The sequence below is a fragment of the Lissotriton helveticus genome, chromosome 8, assembly GCF_964261635.1.
Source record: "Lissotriton helveticus chromosome 8, aLisHel1.1, whole genome shotgun sequence".
Classification (NCBI taxonomy): Eukaryota; Metazoa; Chordata; class Amphibia; order Caudata; family Salamandridae; genus Lissotriton; species Lissotriton helveticus.
In genome coordinates this window covers 868,202,400-868,216,914 of record NC_136069.1, presented here as the reverse complement: position 1 = coordinate 868,216,914, position 14,515 = coordinate 868,202,400, and positions in this window count along the sequence as shown.

Here is a 14,515-nt window from a genome sequence, read left to right as displayed (position 1 = left end):
TCAGATGATTACCCGGAACTTTAGAGGTTTGTCCTTACAAATACTACCTATCGAGATGTCATCAAGCAAAGAGATCTCATGATGCTGTTATATTGTAGAATGCCCTGAAGAAGTTCTACGAATGAAACACATGGGCTCTGTGTGATTTTAAAGAAGTTTATAATATAGATTCATGAACATCAACACTTTATGGCGATCATATTGGATGTAATTATGAGTGCCGTCTGATTGGGTGTTCACCAATGTATTACTTATGACTGTCCTGAGTGCTGTTCTTTAAGCCTAGGTTACTTTATAAATTGCTTGGTGTAAATATACACAAAAATCAACCCAGTATATATTTATATATATGTTTTCAATCAATAACCAATACAAGCACATAAACCCTAATCCCATATCAGAAACATGTTATTTTCAGCAAAAACGTACTTAAGGGGCGGGTGTCAGAAATGACAGACACTTTTTACTCTCAGCAAAAACGTACTTAAAGAGCAGTTGTGAGGATCTTCTCCCAAGGAAGGGCTAGATGTCCTTGAGGAGAATACACCATTCAAACATACATTACTTGGTTATTTTCCTCCTAAATCATGCTTTTAAATGCCAAGTTTGAAAGGGGAGTTGAGTGAGAGTTTAGGAAATGTGAAAATTTACAGCTCTGGGCATTCTGGCTTCAGGGTCTACTTGGACCATGAAAATTAACATCCACTTTGAATGTAACAGGAGGCCTCAAACTTCTATATATTAATACCCATAATTGATTGTAAAATATTAGCACATATTTGGTGATTTACACTGAGGTGCACAAGAGTATATGAACGCGTACAAGTAACAGTTACATTTTCATACCAGGGAACACACATGACTCCTAAATGTTTTGAATCTCAGCACTTTATTACCAGCTAGCGGAAGGAGACCTGGGAGATGGGTGTTAGCTTAGTATGTCAATACAATATAACACCTCATAGAAACTAGAAACATATAGAAGGTCATGGAAGGGCCACAGGTTCACAGTAATAATTAGTGATGTGAAAGCACTTAAGCCTTACATCCCATTAACATCATGCCATCTTATCTAAATTCTCTCACACCAGTGGTATGGAAGTATGACTGCCAACAAGCAGACCAGGAGCATTGTTGATAATACATTGGGCTATTGAAATGCAGATTTAGATGCCTTGAGAAAAACAGGGGAGCACTCCACCTCCTCAGCAAAAACTACTTCATGCCCGTGACTTATTAAGACAGCTTCTGTCCCAGGAGCCTGCAGGTGGCAGTGATTCACTTTAGACTGGCCTTTCCTAACCTTCTCCCACAGTTCTCTCCCAGAAAATCTGCGCCATAAACAAAGAGAAACACTCTCAGCAACTTCTAAACTACACCTCTCAACTACCTACAACCATCATTACATACATCCTACACTACATACAGCCCACCAGCACTGAAAACTCCCTACATCAACACACTTGACTACAACTAAACCTTATTTACTACACACACAACGTATATACATACAAATACACTATATACTTGTACATACAATGACACTTACACCGGCACCTGCACCACCCTTATTCCATTGTTTCTAAGGTTGACATCACATTGCTGTCACTATGACAGGGATGAACCATTCTGCTGCCAGTGGTTTATTTTAAAACATCAGGGAATCCTACTTCTTCCTACAGTTGTGTTCCGCAAAATTACTGGGATTCCAATCAGAAGATTTCCTAAACACCAAAAATAAACAGTGACCTTTTTGGACAAAAGGAAACTGTCAGGTGTCTCTGACACCTCCCTCTGACTTATGCCTATTTACGAATGGTGTTATGAGTCAAACAAACCTGTCTCATCTTCAGCTGAAATGCAGATCCACAACATGAACCCTGAAATTAGTACACATACACAAATATTGGTACTTTACAACAAAGCAAAACCAAAGGGGATGATGGACGGAGTGTTGAACATTGCAAGCACTCACCATCAGTCAACTGATCTGGGTTTAATCCATCATCCTTCTTTAGCTCACTCCGCCACCCCAGTTCAGACATGGCCTTATGCAAATCAGTCTGAGCCTGTGCCTCATGGGAACAGTCCAGCCCGAACTGCCAAGCCATGTCTACCCTGGACCGGAAGCAAGCATCCTGGGACCGGTTTGTGGCTAATCAGCACTCATCAGCCAGGCTAGCTTGAATCCAGTGGCAAAGTGAACACGGGACCCACGTCTGGGCATACCCTGCCAACTTAGGGTGAACAAAGCAAAACCAACGGGGATGATGGCCTAAGTTGGCAGGGTATGCCTCAGACGTGGCTTGGCATAATAATGAATAATAGAGTGAACCCAATCATATTTCAGCACCACATCCAAGCCAATTTGTCAAAGTTCTATGTTTATAATGACTCTTTGATTTATTCATTGTTATAGAATACATTTGCTGAGTTATGTACCACCCTGCATAACATTTAGGTTTGATCTTTTTCTACATGGTAGTCTGTGGAGCTTAGGGAGTTCTGCTGATGCTCAACTCTTGTCTCAGTTATACTGAATAATAAACCATGGTTCAGTGTTTCATTTGATTCAGATTTCACAAAGCACATGGAAACTGCTGCTATTACATTTTCTCAGTTCCTTTGATGCCATTTATAGTTGCTAATCCACCATGATTCGTGCAGGAAATCAATGGGAGTCCCCCTCACAAGTGCTCCCATTGACCTTGGTTTGATCCTTTCCTGCTGCAGGCAGTAGTCCCAGCCACACAAGTGGTGCAGGGTTTTTATGGTATGTAACGTTTACAACGAAATTTTTACAACGCACTACCATTACAATGCAGGCATTACCACGCATACCATTACAATGCATTGCTCTGGGGGGCGCTCTAGGATAGGTAATAAGTTTAATTTTCTATCCAACACCTTCCCTAGTGTCCACGGGGACTGGAGTTGGAATAGAAAATTATACTTACCACTATCCAGCACCCCAAAGCGCTATGGGTTATTCGTTGTAAATACCGCGTTGTAAAGGTATGCGTGGTAAAAGTATGCGTTGTAACGTCATACATCCGGTTTTTATCTGCACAAGTAACGCTAAGTGGTAGGAATTTTGTGGATTTGTATGGATTCTAGAAGTTTCCGTCACAGAAATGTAAGTAAAATGATTGATATCGGTCAAAGTTTGAGGGTTGCAGAGCATTGTGGGTAGGGAAACATCATGTGATCCCTGCAAGGCACACCACCCTGGAATTCCCTAGTTGCCTACTTTTCAAAAATGTCTGTGGTTTGTACGTTTTCATGGATGACACCACAACACGGCCCCAAATACAGCAACTAGCCTGTTTGCTTATCTCTCAATGTAGCTCATGGTAAGTAGACATAATATTGAGTTTAAAATATCGTTGTATCATAATATCGTGCTTTTAAAGTCGACAGTCAAAAATATTGTGCTATATAATAAATGTAAAAATGTATCAAAATGGAAAAAATAAATATAGATTTTTAAAAATTTAAACTAATAATAATAGTGGGATTGTGTGGTTAATGCAGATACGTTTGTGAAGCGGTTTTAAAAAATTAAACAAATTTACAAAAAAAATATTAATTTTTTAAAAAAACTATTTAGTGGTTAGATGTTGTTTTTATAGGGGATACGAGTAGTTGTTTTTAACAAAAGAATATTTATACATACAAAAATAAATTGGTCATTTTTGGGGAGAGGTGTGTGGTGTTTAGTTGTGAAAATTGTGTAATAATTATTTTTAATTTCAGAAATTTTATTTAAAAAAACAAATAAAATCTTTAAGGAAGTAGAATGTTTGTGTTTATAATTATTAATGGTATCACAAATAATTTTACATTTTGTGGGGATTTTTATTATTTAATAAACAGTTTTGTAAGTATAATATTACATTGAAAAACATTACATTTGCTATTTTGTATTATATTATATTGTCAAAATTAAACAAAAATAATATTTATGAATAATTAACAAACTTTAGCATACATCTTTTCTTGATATGTTTTTAGAAGTGGAAATAGTATAGTTTATATGTGTAGTGTGTAGAATCTTTTATGTGTTAATGTAGTTTGCTGTGGGGATATTACAATATATGAGTTTATTGTCCAGCACCTTCCATGTTTTAATGTTGTTTGAAGTTGGAATAACATATTATATATGTTTAGTAACCAGCACTTTCCCCGTGTTATTGTAGTTTGGAGTGTGAATAGTATATTATATTTGTTTAGTGTCCTTCCCTGAGTTGATATAGTAAATTATATATGTTTATTTTCCAGCACCTTTCCTATTTTAATGTAGTATGGAGAAGGACTAGTTAATTATATATGTTTAGTGTCCAGAACTTTCCCTCAGTTAACGTAGTTTGGAGTGGGTATATTAAAATATATATATTTACTGTCCAGCACCTTCTGTGGTTTTATGTATTTTGGAGTGGAAATAGTATTTTGTATACACTTAGAGGGCCATTAGGATGGCAGGCTGACATTGTCCGCCCGCCATCCTTCCGTGGAATGGGACCGCCCGCCATTGGTGCCGGGGTCCCGTTGGTGACATTAGGATGCATCCGCCACACTAGCGGGCGCATCCTGCATTCTTGACATTGCGGGAGCACCACCCGCCTCAATGCCAAGAAGGCATGTCGTGCACTTCCATGCAAAACGTGCATGGGGGGGGCACACATGGCATGCCTGCCATGTGTGCCCCCCCCACCCTACAGAATCCCTGGGGGCCCGCTACGGGCCCCCAATTGCGTGAACCACCTGCCTTTTTGTGGGGGCATTGCCGCTATGGAAAGGCATGTCCCCGCAGACATGCTAATATGGATGGGGGTGTCTCCCAGACACCGCCACCATGTTAGCAGCTTTTCTGCCCGGTCGACTCTTCAATCGGATGGAAAACCGGCGGACGGTCTTTCCATCCGCCAGGGTCCCCCCCGCCATGGTAATGTGGTGGGGGGGATTTGAGAGCGGGCGATTGTTTTGGGTGGGCGGATCGCCACCGCCATATACCCTCTAAATCATATGGTAGTATGGGTACCCACAAATTCAGAGATGTACAAATAACCAGTGCTTCTTAACTCCACATCATATGCCCATTTCCAAAATACATAGTTTAGCTTGATATCTATTTTTACTCTATATTTGTCACTATATAAATTGGCCTATACTCAGTACATAATGGAAATAAACTGTACAGTGCAGCTCAGTTGTTGGGTACCCTGGTTTTTTAGAGAACCTACAAACCTTATATAGCCCCTCAACCAGAACGAACTAGTGGCCGTAATTGCATCTTGCTTTTGTATTTCGGTCATTGTGACAAAAAGTTACAGATGAAAATGTTGTTACAAATGCCCATTTTTTCCTACCCATTTTCAATATTTCTTTATTTCAACAGTTGGAGGCCTAGTCCGCCCGCCACCGCATCAGAGCACGGGATCAACCGCCGATGTTGCGGTGGTCTGCCATTCAAATTAGGATGCGCCTGCCACACTGGCGGACACATCCTGCATTTTTTACATTGCGGCGGGCGGTGGTGTAAGCAGCAACCGCCACAATGTACAAAATGCAGGTCATGCATTTGCATGTACAACGTGACAGGCACCGTGCAGTGCCTGCCAACTTGTGCATGCAAATGGGTACCATAGGCACCCCCGTGTGTACCCCTCAACACCCTGGGGGCCCGCAATGGGCCCCCAAAAGTAGGAACCACCTGCCTTTCCATGGCGGCATTAAGGCTATTCTCCGTCTGCATCTTAATATGGATGGCGGTGTCTTACAGACACCGCCATCATATTATGCTCCTTTTCCGCCCGGTCGACGAGTCAACCAGCGGGAAAGCGGCGGACACTCTTTCCGTCTGCCATGGAACCCCAGCCATACTGATATGGCAGGCATGGATGGCGGACGGATCGTCCCTGCCGGGCCAGCGGTGGCTACCGACGGCATGGCGGGGACGATCCGCCCGCCATCCTAATGGGACCCTTAGTTTCTTTGAGCAAACCTCAAGGGATCTACAAATATGACCCCTTGCTGTATTTGGAATTGTGTTTATTTTTCAGAAATATGTAGCTTACCTGGATCACCCATGGGTTTTACACAAGTTTCCACCACAAACTGGAAGATGGTTGAGAGCATAAGCAACATTAAAAATGGGAAAACTGTGGTAACATTTTTATTCAGCTCTGCATGTTCCTGAAAGCTGGGAAGATGGTGACTTTAACACAGTAAATTATTCATTGATGCTATTTTTAGGGGGAAAACTACATTTTTTATCGAGATCACTTTTTCCTGTCCCCCCCCTCCAAAATTCACAGTGTAGCTCTATTTTGCCTATTTTCTTGGTCCCCTCTAGGGGAATCTATAAACCCTGGGGACTGTTGGAATCTCCAGGATGTTGGAAAATGAAGACGCAAATTTGGCGTGAATACCTTATGTTGAAATAAAGTTATGGAGCCCTAAGCTCCAAAAAAGGAATAAGCGGAGGTTAATACACTGACAAAGTCTCAGCAGCATGAATCCACAAACAATAGTCTTATTAACATGCAGCAAGCCCTATGCAATGTGGCACTTTCCATTTACATTTTAAAAAAACACACAGAATAAGGTCACATAACACTGGATGAGTTAGTAAACTCACCAGATCTTTTCTCTATTTTAATTGCACCCAGTTTAAATGAACAATGTGCGTAAGGCATCATTTAATGTAGTAAGGTCGACCTGGCAGTGCAAACACTAAATCACTGATGTATGGGAGGGAATTGAGAACATACCGTTGAACAAAACAAAGTAAAAGAGGTTACTCTGCAGTATCATAACACAGGAAACGTTTTCCATGTAGTATCATTCCTACCAGTCATTGGTACCGAGAGAATTCTACTCTGCTACAACATCATTCTTGAAGATAGCACTAGCCAAAGGGCTGTAGTCTTCACCACAGACCCAGCCCACTACCCTTGTGACAAAAGCACTTATTTTTTAAGACCATTGCCAGTTGTACCCTTTCTGTGTTTCCTTGTGGGCTAATAGTCTTGCTATTTTGAATCTATCTGTTTAGTTCCTTCCTGTCTCACGTCTAGCTTCTCTCCCAGCACTGTGATGGAAGTTTGCACTGCTACTTGGATGTATTCCAAGCCTGCAGTGGGTTTTTGGCTATAGCTATCATTGGTGGGTCATAGGGGGTGCACTGCAGCCTTAGAACCCAAGATCTGCAAACCCCATGACAGAATCAGCATTTAAAAATATATATATTCATAGGGGGTCTCTATTGGACTCCCATCTTGGGCTTGATGGTCAGGGGGTACTCACCCTGACACCATATGTGTCCTTCATATTTTTCCAGTATGCAGAGAGTGAGCCCCACATCCTGTAATAAAGGCTGCAACACTTATATTCCACATTGCAGCTAGCTAATCAGATCATGACAGGTTCTCCGATTAGGGTCGGATTTGCAGACCCAAAATGGACAACCTGAGGAAAAACTCCCTTATCCACTCACAGTTACGTATTTTTTAAATTCTGGGTCTATAAATTAATGGTCCTAATACCTCTATAATTTAACTGCTTCATGCCCACCAATTTGTTTTTAAACATTAATTTATCAAAAACTATTCAATGGATTCGCATCAAAAGAAGGAAAGACACTTCCTTGAATAAAACTCTTTTTATACCAAGTTTGATGTCATTCTATTCAGTAATATTTTCCATATCAGAGAGTAAAAAGTCCTATTGGAATTAAAATGTGAAAAGTAACTTTTTGGAACGTCCTATTTCGGGTCCTGCTTGACAGATCTGCACGAAACTTGTCATGCCAAATCCCTAAGTGCATACACTTATGTTTTTTAGTTAGGTTCATGTATAGTCCTCAACCTGTGTCAAGTTATTAAGAAAACAAAACAGGCATTTTCAGTGGAAGTTCTGATCTAACCGTAACTACACCTGTGTAATACACATATTTATTCACAGAAAAAACCAAAGGTTGCAGGACGTTATAGTTAGGAAATAGAATCAAAAGAAAACTTAGAAATTCATTGGAAAAACCCAAAGTTTACAGGGACGTTTTAGTTAGGCTCAGATTTTACTCATAAAAAAACACTTAAAATCAACAGCTATGGTTACCTGAGCTAACTATGATTTACGCCCTAGCAATGCACTGCTTATGACCTCATATACTTCCTCACTCATTACATGGTCAGTTACATCACTGATGACATCTCATCTCCTGCCTTGTCTGGTCTTTTGTCATGCACCTGCCCACTCCTTCCTGCCTTTCATCGTCCGTTATGCTGCAATTGTCCCTCCTGTCTGTCTGGTAAGGTCAGCTTGCTGCATTTGTCTGCTTCCCCTCTACTCTCTGTAGTCCATGTGCATGGCCCCATCCCTTTCCTAGTGCTTTCCATTGTCCATTGTGCTGCACTGCTGTTCCGCTTGCCATGTGTGGTATATTGTGCTGCTACACCCCTAATGCATACCCTAAGGTCCGTTTTGGGCTTAAAAACATCGGTAGTCTCCTGCCTAAACAGGGTGTGTTATGATTGTACTGCCATTGCCTCTTCCTTCTGCCCTCAATGGTGTTTTATGTTGCCACAGTCTCTCTTGCCTGTACTGCATGGTTGGTTTGTTGCCCCTGATGGAGCTCGGGCCCTCTCAAGAATTTATCTCCAGATCAACGATCTTTATTGCAGCATGAGAAGTAAATGGAGAAAACTATCACCCATTAAAGTCTCGATACTGTGTAACCAATGAGGCCACACAATAACGCACTCAACAACTTAATCTGAGTTTAGTAGGGTTTAATTATGAATTTAGAAACAATATATACCAATCTCAACATGATCATACAGAAATATAGAAAGATCAGGAAAAGTCCAAATCTTCTGAAGACATTTACCCAACATAATACAAAGCGGACATCTAAATCTATGATGACGATACAGATGATCAGAAAAAAGAGTTGAGTATTAAATTGCATCAGATAATTTTCCAAAGTAAATATGAGTGGCTATCTCTCCCGCCACTACCTTAAAAGGGGCAACCCTAAGCTAAGAAGCATTTGGTAAAGGTGAGAATCAAAAAGTTGTCAATTGTCGGTGTCTGCAGTAGAAGGCATTCCAAAAATGGTCCCAATTCTGATCTTGTTCAGAAAGCAAACCAAACGACTTCTGTCCGCAATGCTTTCCATACGACTCGTGTCAGGGTAGTCCGACCAAACAAGTATGATGCATTTGAATGCATCCGGATATGATTCGGTCGGACTCCCATTGACTTCAATGGGAGCCTGTGTACCGAACGCGTACACAGGCTCGCATTGAAGAAAGGGGTGACTGGGGAAAATTGAGCAACCTGCGGTGGGCACCCCTTGGGGCCTGTCACACTCTGCATGGTCTGAACGGGGCACCCATGGGTACCCCCATAGGCGTGATACAGAAGGCCCCAGGTGAAGGGGGGCCTGATATGAGCCCCCAAAGACCGATTCCGGCAGTCTTTTTGATCCAGGCTCAACGACTCGTAAAGGCTGTCCGAATCGTTCGTCATACTTGCTCGCTTGGAAAACCTACTACATAGAGCTGTACGATTCGTCTCTGGACAGCTCTATCTCTCCGTAAACCTTGCAAAAGCGATTCTGTCAGTGCTAAGGGTTTCCAGGCATCGTACTTGGTTGTTCGGAATTGGGAACAAGTCTGTCGGAAACAAGGGCTCTGGATCGGTTCAGGTAAAACCAAATCCGATTCGGAGCCCTCCCAGCCGAGATCGGAATTGGGCCCAATGGGCCAGGAGGTAGCGTAAAGTCTCACAAGCAGAAGCATAGATCTGCTCTTCATGAAAACCTAAGATTACTCCCCAGTCCTTCACTACGTTCAGCATAAAATATCAAAGATTGGGTTAACATGTGCCACACTTTTGGCATAAATTCAGAATGTTATCACTCTAGTTTCTCATTAGAACACTTTCGTAAAACTGCTGATCACTAAGGAGTTACCTGGAACTCTGCTGCTAGTGTTGAAAGTGAATATTTCAGTCTGCATGTCAAGATGTTTTGATGAAATAGAAGAGGAAGATCTTTGATAACTCACTTAAAATTTGCCCTAATTTTCCTTTCAACAGCACTAACCAAATTTTCTATGACAAACTGAACCCCCTTATTTTGTTCCTTTCTAGAATACATATTTTAATTGTTACCAGCTTGATTCAATCAACGTGGCTTTAAGTGTGCCATACTTTTTTAACACTGTTAGTGCTCTTTTTGTTCTTTAGATTTTTATAAAGCAAAATGATGCCTTGGACTCAGTTAGCACAAAAATTAATTCAAGAATGGGACCACTCAATTATCTCATTCTCTACCTGATATATTGTATTTGCATGAATCTAACAGTACTTTGGCATGTAGCTGGGTTCTAATGTTTTTCTTTTTCAATTGTTTTAATCTTTCTATCTTATCCAAATTAGCGGTTTGGATAACTGCTTGATTCCCACTCAACAAAATGGGTGTTCTTAGAAGTATAGCATCTATTTCCTCGCTACTGTAACTGACCACTACTGGTTCTGACATAACACTCGACAAAGTTATATCTGTATGTGAAGGTTTAAATAACCACAATATACTTCAAAACTACTCTATTTACAAAAAAAACATATATATACATATATATCCCTGTCTCAAAACATATGTAACGAACCACATCAATCAACCTGCACATAAATAAACTACAGGGGTTCTATATATGTAGGGCTGGGGAGCCTGATAGCCAGAGTTTATTTTCTCTGGCTGAAGAGAGTCCAATAGGACTCCAGTCGAGATATCTCAACAGAAAAGACCTCACACTTAACTAAGTGCAAAAAAATACTCCTTAAACAACAGGGGTAACCCGGTAAACCTATGGCATCTGGGTACATAAAGATTTTTATAAAGCAAAATGATGCCTTGGACTCAGTTAGCACAAAAATTAATTCAAGAATGGGACCTCTCAATTATCTCATTCTCTACCTGATATATTGTATTTGCATGAATCTAATTCTTATATTTCATTTTCTCAGGTAACCCAACCCTGCATAGAGAACAGCGAATCTTTTTCTTTTTTATTTGATTTTCAATTTATTTGAAAGTAAAGTTAGATTTTTTATATCTTCTAAAGTCTCTTTTCACCTTATTTAAACAAACAAATATATATACACACACACATTATTTTTTACACATACATATACAATATATACAACGATAAACAGATACTACAATATTTTTAGTAGTTAGCCCAACTTATTACACAGGATGCTTGCTTCTAGTATAGCCTCAGCATTCCTTTTAAACAGCGAGTAAGTACCCCAGACCTTTTTGCAAGGAGTCTATCAGATCGTTTTTAATTTTTAGATCTGTCTCATGTCTTTTTTTACTCCTTGTGAAACCAATTGTTTAGTTTACAGTTTTCCAATCTTTTGGCTGGGGTCTTCTTTCAAACAAAGGTGTCGACGCGTTTCAGCCCTCTCATTATGGGCCTCATCAGGACTTGGGCCAATACAATATTCCGTCTACAAAAGCATACAAAAATCAACATTTTACTAGATGTATTCCTTACTAAATCACTTTAAAGACAGGGTCTTATATACACTATGTACAACTCAACGCTCTTTTCCAAAACCTTGGAGTGGTCAGATCAAACAGGCCTATCGCCCCTCTTTAAATACCAAACACCATTTAGTCTAAATCACAGTGGTTGCAACCCTTCCAACTGACTCCTTAACGCGAGTCTCAAAATCGACCAATTACAGTAAAAACAGTAAAAACACCCCCTGTGTAACCTCACCGTTTTTTGATGGAATATACCTTATTGCCCATAAGTGCTCGTGAAACACGTAAATTCCGTGTGATTCTTATATGGGTACTTACTATATTTAGGCTTCTCTGACTATCCCAGTAGCTACTTCCATGGGTATACACCCTCTTGAAAGGTTCGTCGTAACCACGTATTTAAAGACTGTAAGGAACAACGTAGTAGCATATTTTAGGAAACGATATCAGTATATCTTTATAAAAGGCCTAATTCTCCTGTTGTTAATTGCCTTGCCTACCAGCTCTATAAACTTACTTTTCAGTTCTAATCGTCCGTCCAAACTGGCTATTCTCTGCGCGGGGCGGCTTCTACTGCCTCTCTCTTCCCGACAACAATTCGGCCGACCGGAACCAGTTTCTAAGCCGGTCACATGATCCCGTTCCTTAACCACAGACACTATAAGTGGACTAACGGGTCGGTTCCAACCATAGAGATAGTAGAAATCCTCACTACTTGTTCTATACGGGAGATAAATACACTATTTAATATAAGAACACCCGGATTACAGGCACTCTTAATATTTTACAAGGGAGTGCTCCGCGTTAAACCTAGCAAGCTGTAACATAATTTCCTCCAAAGTGGGGGCGATATAGCCCATCGTCTGACACTCCGCACAATCTTTCTAATCATGTTGCCATATGTACACATCACATATTTGTTCATCAAAATATTATTTCTGCAAATTTAAAAAGTTCAAAAATACAAAAATACAAAAATACAAATATTTATTCCACATACAGTATGTCGTTTTTTTATATATATATTATATGGAGTTCAAACTCTGTCTAGTGTGCAGACCTGAACCAGTCTGAATTGTTCTAAACTCCTAATTACATGATCTAAATATTCCAGTGAGTACTCAAGAGACCTCTCTCTTCTTATATTAATGCCCACATTTCATCTCTATCATTTAGCCCAGTTGTCGCCGTCTTATATTTTTCGATCAACCTTGCTTCCAACCTGTCCAATCTTGTTTTTATGTCATCTTGTTTGCTTTTGCTCAGCACACATAGGACTGTCCATGTGATGTCATTTTCTGTGTGTTGGTGTGTTTCATAATGGTGTACCAATGGCGCTCCGTGTACTTTGCATTTCACCCTCGATTTATGTGGAAGAATGCGTTTTTTTACAGCTTGTGTAGTCTGGCCAATATAAAATCTACTGCACGGGCACTTAATACAATATATTGTGTTCTTTGTGTTACAGTTCGAAAAACTCTTTTGGTGATGTCTCTGTCCATTGATATCAAAGTATTTTGTGTCAGCTGTTTGATTACACGCCACGCAATTGAGGCAACTGTAATGTCCTATCGTGGGTGGCAGATTTAATAGTCCTCGTAGGTCCAGCGGCCGCTGTGACTGAGACTTGTCTTTTCTACTTGCTCTTACCAGACTCTGTCTTAAATTCTTACCTTTTTTGAAAGCAAAGAGGGGCTTCTTTATTCCAAGATGTTCAATGACCTTCCAATGTTTCTGAATAACTTTTTTGACCTTATTGGCTTTTGGGTCATAGGTAAGTACACATGTCAAAGGGACATCTATTTCTTTGATCTTTGGTACTAAGAGAACCTCTCTTGGAGTAAACCAAGCTCTTTTCAATGCTGTTTTGACTAACCGTTTAGGGTAGCCTCTAGCTACTAGTTTGTTTTTAAGATGTTCTGCATTTTTAAAGTATTCCTCCTTCTTGCTACAATTTCTCCATATCCGGAGAAATTGCCCGTAGGGCAAATTCTCTTTAAGTGTGCGTGGATGACAGCTCGTGAAATGCAACAATGTATTTCGGTCCGTACTTTTAGTATATAAACTAACTTCGAGTTGACCGTTGTCTACTCCAATATTGACATCTAGAAAACTTAATTTTTCTCGGTCATTGGACATAGTGAAGTTAAGTTCAACAGTTCTTGTGTTCAGCCAGTTATGGAAATCTTTTAGTGATGTAATATCGCCTTGCCATATCATGAAGATATCGTCAATATAGCGACACCAAAAGTTTACCTTAATCTTAAAAGGATTGGTGTCGCTATATATCCACTTTTTTTCATATTCAGCCATGACTAAATTGGCAATCTCCGGGGAGAAGCTACAACCCATTGCCACTCCTGAAACTTGTAAATATAATTGACCTTTAAAGTCGAAGAAGTTGTTTTTTAGGCAAATAGTGGCTAATGTAACCAGAAAATAAGTGGGTACCTGATGCGGTCGTATCCTCTGATTTAATACATGCTCCATCACTGCAATCGCTTCATCTTGCGGAATGTTGGTGTACAATGATTCAATATCAAAGGACACCAACAGTTGGTTCTCGCAATCAAAGGGACGTCCCTCTGTCTTAGTTATAAAATCCATAGTGTCCCTTACGTAGGATTGTATCTCTTTAACCAAGGGAATCAGGAAAACGTCAATATATTTAGCCAAGGGTTCTAACATTGAGCCACAGGCTGAAACTATCGGTCTACCTGGGGGGTCAGTGGTTGATTTATGTACCTTGGGCAATACATATATATTTGGTATCTTATTTTGTTCTGAATTGAGGAAATCAAATTCTTTTTGGCACAACCATCCTTGTTCCAGACCTTCTGTTGTTGTATTAAAGATTTTTTCTTTTAGTTTTATTGTAGGGTCCTCGGACAATTTCCTATAATGGTTTACATTGGATAATTGTCTATTTACCTCCAAATCATATTTGTCACT